This window comes from Nuphar pumila, chromosome 16, assembly GCF_984573655.1.
Source record: "Nuphar pumila chromosome 16, dmNupPumi1.hap1.1, whole genome shotgun sequence".
Taxonomy (NCBI): domain Eukaryota; kingdom Viridiplantae; phylum Streptophyta; class Magnoliopsida; order Nymphaeales; family Nymphaeaceae; genus Nuphar; species Nuphar pumila.
This window is the reverse complement of record NC_143264.1, coordinates 66,969,229-66,977,875: the sequence shown is the minus strand read 5'-3', so window position 1 is coordinate 66,977,875 and position 8,647 is coordinate 66,969,229.

Below are 8,647 nucleotides of genomic sequence, written 5' to 3'. Positions count from 1 at the left end.
AGCTATAAAAATTTTAGCATGCAACAAAATATTAAACCTACCGAGTATGAGAGAGCAATAAGATCTTGTTTAAATAAGTACTCTTAACTTAATATATTGCAGACGTTCTTATATGCGCAAGTTGTGCTATGATTGAATTATACAGCTTGAACTCATTCGCCTTAAGGTCTATTTCTTAAAAAACCCAGTGTTTGTTGCCCCAGTTGACATGAAATAAGATTTATAACATAAATTGAATTTAAGCTCACCTGTGGCACCCCAAATTTATGTTTGCTATGTAAGCAATATTGTCCAACAGATACCTTGTCACCTTTAAACCAAAGATAAGGCATGTTGTTAAGATCCAAGTATCCAGTATCCAGTATCCCCCTCTTGCCCTTTAGTTGTAAGCATTTATTATGGCCAGTCAATGTTTACAAGTTAGTTTTTGTTAGTATGTAGTAAAACAACGAAAACGTTGGTTTTTAGACTCATAAAAACATAAAGGCTAAATTAAACGCTCATTGGAAGATTATCTTCTTTTTGTATGTTTTGATTGTGGGCTTTTTCAAGTTTTTCTATGAATCTTATTAAATGCTATATATATGGTATATTCATGTTATATTCATTTGAGTATACATACAAACATAATAAAAGAACAAACAAACAAACGTGCAAACCTAACACTTACGTTACTTGTCATCAAAATATCTTCATAAAATTCACTCTTTTGGCTCAATTTTTTCTTCCTGCATATTTTGATTTTCTTGACCAACATGTTCTCATCAACAATTAAAATTGAATATAAACACATACATGTCATAACCTCTACTTGAAATTGAATATAAACACATAGACATGTCTCGGGACATTTACAAGTACCTCGAGTACTACAATTGCTTCCTTACTTGGGAATGGAGATGGGGGTTTAAACGATTTTCTGCTACAACATTTTTTTGTTTATAAGTATTTATTGTAAATAAACTAAGATATGCATAGAAGACACAAGACATTTGAGGAATTCTTTAAAAAAGACTACATAACTGCAAAAACAATTATTAAATAACTCCTAACAAATACAGATTTGGCAAACAATCAATATTCTAACATATTTCTATAAAATGACTGGACTTGTATAGCACAACATCCTTGAGTTTTGTTTTCTTACTCTTTTTCTTAGGACACCCTGGTTTAAGACCAAATTTTGGTAGTAAGACAAGAATAAGGTTCAGAGAAGCGATGTGTAGGACATTATCCGCCATCATCATGAATGAATAAGTATTATATGCAGCTCGATACAATTCAACAATGTAGAAATTGTCTTAGTGATCCTTTGATAGCTTTCCTTCATACAAAATGCATATGATCGCATGTTGGCCCATAATTTTACTAACCTATCACACTCTACAAGAGCATGTTTGTTTCTCAATATCAATAATATAACCATGAGATTGGTTGTGAGCTTCGTACGGACGATATAGACAATGCACTACTTGCACACTTAGCTTTTGTGCTTCTTTCTTACCATCCTTCAACTTTTTTTTATCTTAGGCACTACAATTCCTAACATGTTTTGCCCATCATTCCTTTGGTTTAAAAAAAGTTTCATTCATTAACTCTGGAAGGATGAATGTCATTCACATTGTTACGATGATGATCACTAGCTGTAACGACCCCAACTCGTACCCATGAAAAAATGGCAATTTTTTTTTAAAACAAGTGCAAAAACATTCTCAGAAACCTGAGGCCTTTACAGTTAAAATACATCCGCAACCACAAAGCATCTTATACTAATCTTTTTAAACAAAATCAAACCAAACTTTATTTATTAAATGCATAGAATCTGAGACACAAGCAAAGAAAATATAAATAAAGCAGAAAAAAGAGTCACGCTGTCCAAAAGAATCTGTCAAGCAATCGTATAGTTTCCTTATAGCTCATCTCAAAAGCAACTCGCCTCACTGAGCCTTTGAGGCTACAAAAAATATAAAAGTAGGGGTGTCAAAATTCAAAGATTTCTGTGTACGAATTCATCTAATGAAACAAATAAGTTAAAAAAACATAAATAAGATTCATATAATATTTTAAAGGGATGCAATTATGACAAATTTATAACTTAATTAACCATTCATGTAATAGGAAACAACAATTAAGCATGAGAGAGCAATTTAATAAACAACAGGGACAACAAATTAAGCAATAAAGACATTTAACATGCATTAGAGAATAAACATCATGCATTTACCAATATACCATAATTAAGAAAATAAGTAAATATGCATGATCTAATGCATAACAGAAATATGCATGATTTCAGTACACATGATGAATAAATTATTTTCTTTTATCTAAGTTTTCTTTTCATATGCATGCCCCTATTAAATGCAGACAATTTAAGTTTCTCTTTTTATTATCATTGTCCGTGGATACTTCAAACGGATAAGAATTCTCGAGGTCAAGTAGGGTTCTCAGGGTAACTTAGCACAAAAATTATATTTTATTACTGGGTTTCAAACTTAGCCCTCGACCTATATCAGGAATCAACACCATCTATTGAAATATTGAAAATCAACAACCAATGTCAGAACACTATGAAAATCAACAATCATAATGTCACTTTCTTGATATACCAAAATAACAGTTGTGTCTATATAGCACCCCCAAGCAAAGTGGCAGATTCTTCTTAAAACCGTGGCCAGGAGAAGAACCTTAATATCGGGTTCATGGGTAACAACAAAAACACACAAAGTTTTTATATCCTCAAGGTTTTCTAAAATCGCAATGTCCAAGATTCACATACTATACAAAGGACATCAAGAAAACGTAGATTACACAGTTCTTTTAATTTCTTTTATCTTGTTATTAATTTTTCTTCTTTAATTTATAATTCAGCATGCAAAATTAATAACACAAACTCACAAATCAACATGCAAAACTCTTCACAGGACCACAATTTGTGCTAATATAAAACAGTGAAATAAGAACAATAAAATCACATTTGATTTTTTGTAATGCATAGAACAACTAAAACAAAGAGCAATACATGTTCAAGGCTCACACAACCTACGATGATACATTTTAATCATCTATACATTCATATGCAAAATCATTAGGAACATGCCAATGCATTTATTTCGCTTGATCTTTAATGCATAATCATGTATGCCAATTCAGAGATGTGCATGAAATAATAATATTATATGCATGTGCTCATCTTTCAAATGCATGTGTTCACATAACCATGCCAAAAGCATACTTCATGCATGCACCATTTCAATTTAACATATGAATATCCATGCAACCAATCACACACAAAACTATATTGATTTCATGTACACTCGTGCATGTGAAGTGACTGTGTGCTTTAACTAAGCATGATCTACAAGGAACAAAAATGTGAACATATGCCCATGCTCATGCATAAAACTACATCTTTTATCATAAACAATTCTGGACATTTTAAAAGCATTTTTTATATATACATCTCTTTGTTCCTTTTTAAAAACAAACAACCGTTGCATCCAACCGAACTTGGCTCCAGCCCAATCGAGCTAGTTGGTTGAGTCTAGCATGCAGCCAACTGACTCAGTCGGCTGGGCCAGACCCTCAATCCAACCGACCAGTCGACTGGGGGCTGATTAAACTGTAGCCCACAATGCTGCATAAAAATGCACACATAGTATGTGGAATATGTTTCATTTATAGTGAGTCCAACTTCAAACAGGAGGGTAAAAATAAAAACAAAAATTTAACATAAAGATGAGTACACGTGCACATAAGTAGTTTATGGAGCGAGATAGACCAGACATCCATGCATTTTGCAAAAACCACGTGAAAAATCTGAAAATAACATATGTCGTATGGGTCTTCAAACTAGCTGAAATTTTTATTTGACTTATGCTGGAAGTGTTGAGTGAGGTCGCAAACCAATAGAAAATATTCATCTTTAGGATGAACTAAAAAGATTTTGATAACCCCGAAAAGACATGATTGAATGGATCTGATTTAGAAAACATGCAGAAACCTTCAACATGTGTGTGACCTAATCTCTTCAACTAGTATTCAACCACAGGTACTTGTGGTTCATGAATGTTGTCATTCACTCGGCATGTCCAATATTAAGAGAAAAAGACTGAAACTTCTCCGGAATGCACACAGATGCATCTGATACATCCTTATGCTAAAGATACACTAGAATCAAGAAAGTTTACTTGGACAATCTAACGCAAATTCAGTAACAGGGAATGAAAGCAAACCCTTGATAAAAGGCTTGCTACATCAAATTTTTTTAGTTATGAAAAGAAAAGGGTCTGTTGGCAAAAAAAAAATCTAGAATAATGAGTTTAAATATCTAAAGACATTAAGCATACACGATATTTACTTTGGATGATTCATGGAATAAACACTTAATACAACGCCTTTATCATGAGAAAAAAAGTTATGTTTTAATATAAAATACCTCTACGTATATCACGTTCTAAAATAACTTTCGAAAAGAATGAAATACATCGATTTCGACCATGAATCTTTGAGTAAATATTCAGATTTATCCTTTTTCTCATGGGTTTTACTAAAACCTTTTATAGAATACAAATATATGCTCTTTTTTCATCCGAAACAAGAGAGAAACCCATACATTGATTGTAGATCGAAAAAGAATAAGAAAATAATAGATTTGATGGTAGAAACGATGGATGATTAAAGAAGGAAACCTTTTTCTTCCTCTTTTTTCCTCTCCTGTTCTCTCTCTCTCTCCTCTTTTTTCTTTTTGACTTATTTATGGAGCTCTAAGGGGTGGATTCCCCCCCTTCTAAATGGGATGGAGAGAGGAACTCGCTCCAAATTGAGACTCTTTTCTCTCTTGGGTTTTTTGAAAATTTTAAAATTCTAAAATATTGACTTTTCAAAATTTTAATTCAAATTAACTCTAAGTCTCTCAAACTTTCTTAGATGCTTCTAGGTGTATTTAAGGACTCTACTAAGAGTCTGAAACAAATGTTAAAATAAAATTTTGGAATTAAATTATTTATTTATTTAATATTAAATAATAAATAAATTTTTAGAAGCTTCCAAAAGTTGCCATATTAACTTGGGAGACTTCTTAACATTAAATAACTTCAATTTAAAGTTGTCTAATGAATTTAAAGTTGGAAAATCGTTGGTCATGGATTTAGATCTAGATTTGAATCGATATCTAAGATCCAAATCCATCTCCAAAAGTCCAAAGGGATCTTGAGCTAGATCAATACCAGATTAATATGAGTCTTGAATAGAGTCCAGATCCATATTAATTTGGCAAATCCATCAAATTCGGTCTAATCCAAATTTGGATCCAAACAGACAAACTGCTCTTTTTTTTTTTTAAATATGATTTTTGGGCCAACTGTAGCTCGAATCAAGGAAAATAAAACATCATTACGCACAAAATTTTGAGATGCATCCAACAATATATAACCCAAATTTTGCCTCTAAAATTTGTCTGAAAATAAATCAAATTTTTCTTGAATTTAAAGGTAAAAAACAAAACTTTTTTTTGTACGTTTTGAGTGGCTCATTTAGGCCTTGACAATGAGACCTGGGCTAAGCCTAGACTGAAAAGTATCAGCCTAAAATTGAAAATCTACCGATTTTTCTCCTATACTTTTCCAAAATTTCAAAAATATCAAATTTAACTAAGTATACAAATACACGATATTACATTAGCATTAGGCTGCTTATGTGGGTTCATATCCTTTGTAGTGATCCTCTGATCATGCATACCATCAAATATTCATGAAAGTTTTTCATTGTATGCATGTTGAACATCTATATTACTAATCGATTCGAGCAATTGCATGCCCTCTACATATACAACATTACTTTCTTTACCTGTTGACACACCTAACTGCAGGTGGAGCGAATACAAAGTTGGCGCTTGCAAGAGCGAAAATCTGCATGCTGAAAGATTTGCTTCAAGCAAAGGAATGAATTATATGGACTCAAGCTAACCTGCTCTCTAATAAGGATAATGAACTTGAGGTGCTAAGAGTGTCTCTATTACATCCACAACAATGACTTATGGTTTCAAATACTTTTATAAATTGAAATACTTTTGTATTTTAATACCTATAACTTTTATAAATTTGAATGGATATACAATTTGTGTAAAGTTATAATGCACTTCCTATTTATGTGAATTGTTTGTATGAATGTATATCTATAAATTTGAATATATATACTTTTGTGATTTAAATATATATAGTTTTCTAATTAAAATTCTGAATAAATGTTACAACTTGTGTGAAGTTATAATACACTTTCTATTTGTATAAATGATATAAGTTGAATGTATATATGTAATTTTGAATGTATATATCACATCAACATGTGTGAAGATAAGGACATTCACATACCAAAGTTGCAAACATAAAGGACATTTAGAATATTTGCAACAAAAACATGCGTACATGATGTGCATATTTGAGAAACTTGTTACCTATTTGCAAGCGTTTATGTTGCAAGGGTAGGAAAGTCCACAATAAAATATTATGATCTCTGATTAATATTTGTGGATTTCATTTTTAAACTGAAGTTAGTGTATAATTAAGTAACTAATCATCTAGGAGGTCTGCAAATGTGTGGCGATATTCACATATAGATGTTGTGAATGTTCGTGATTGTCACACTCTAAAACAAACTTCACAAATAGTGTGCTAACTTCGCATATAATGTACAACCTTCGTTAAGCATTCTTGCAAATCTCCTATACAAAATTCACCTATTGTTGCATATGTCCTCATGACTTTCATATTTTTATTGCGAATATGCTCTGTATATGTGGAACCACTGACTAAATTATGGAATTGTCGGGCATTTACAAAACTTGGGAATGACTGCAATACAAAATTTTTATTATATGCAAATTGTCAGTATATTCATATCATCTATATGTGAATGTACTCCATTATGTATGAATGCCATTTTTGAACTAAAGTTATTGTATAATTAAGTGAGATCCAATTTACAAAACATCTAAAATTTATGTAACATCCAACCTAAATTGAAGTTAAACATCTAAAATTCTGTCAAATTTACATCCACATTACATCTATATTCTAAAAAGCAAAATACAATATTTAATAATAAATCATTATGTCAAAATGTTATTAAATTCATAATAGTAATTAATAGTCACCCAAAATTATCCAAAGCTCAGCTTCCTGAGAAAGATCATTTCTCATCTCATCGTCCCATGTTCGTCCTGCTTTGCCTTTTGTTTGGCCTTTAGACCTTTTTTGTTCTTTGCCTCCTCTTTAACCTTCTCTTAGAAAGTCACTTTTTTCTTCTTCCTCATGCAATTATAAAATTTGTCTCATACGCTTTCTGTAATCAGCTTCTATATATTGAAATAACACTACAAGAAAAATGCATATTGGCGACGGATTCTATACGTCGCTAATCCGTCGATGTACATCTTTGTGATGAATTTTGCGACAGACTAGCGACATATATCACCCGTCGCATAACCCCAGTCGCTAAATTGCGACAGAATTTATCTGTCGCCAATCCATCGCTATGTTGCGTCGGCTTAGCGATGGATGATGTACGCCGCGAATTCATCGTTAAATGAAGACCGATTTCGTTATGCAGCAGAATTTAATCTGGTGCTATTTTCGTCGCTACTATTTATCGACGGATAAGTATCCATCGCTAATTTCCATCAAAATATGGCGACGGACATTAGTGACAGTTTAAATTCCGTCGCAAACCGATGCCTGTTTCAATTTGGCGACGGAGTAGCGATAGATAATATCCGTCGCTAATTTGTAATAAAAATTTAATTTTTTTTTGAAATATTTTGAAACTCGAGAAAAATTTCTCGTACAATTCATATATCGTGCTTATAAAAAAACAATACACATAAAAAATACATACAAATTAAATACAAATGCTAAGTTAAGCAAACTTTAACAACCAAATACAGTCCTTGCGAAGTTATAATTAATTACAAGTTTGTCAAACAAATTAAACAAAAAAATCTAATCCTCACCAAGATTTTGGGCATCATCCTCTTCATTTTCTCTATCTGCCCCTCCCTCCATGCCTCTATCAGCTCCTCTACGTTGATCATCTCCAGCATCCTACAAAAGAGAACCAAAATGTTAGTATTTAAAAACAAAACATAATGAAATAAATTATATGCAATCCACCTAATCTAATGCAATAAAGTAAATGGCTGAATGAATGACACATAAACTAGTAATAAACTAAAGGACATTAACAAAATTATAAGAAAAAATTTATAGTAATTCAATCATGCATACTTGACGGGTACCTGAGCTCATGTTGAATGCGAATGAAGTTTCCCTGTCCTGAAAAAAGTGTACAACTCATTAAAGATAATGTTGAGAATAACTTCATTTAAAAAGTGTTCCATTTTGTCCTCAATACACTGACAGACACCATCCCAAGACACAGCAGGGTCAATAGGACGTTGGGAGTTGATGCTGGCGGGAGAACTCTGTGAGCCCGAGCTGCAAGAGGCAACGACTGGTGTGGTGTTTATGTTACTCTCAAACCTGAACACACGACCCTTTTTTGGGTTCATCTGTAGCAGTCACCCATGCTGCAAGATCAAAAGTCGGATGCTGAGTGGAGTTATCGCCATATCGCTATATAATTTGTTGAT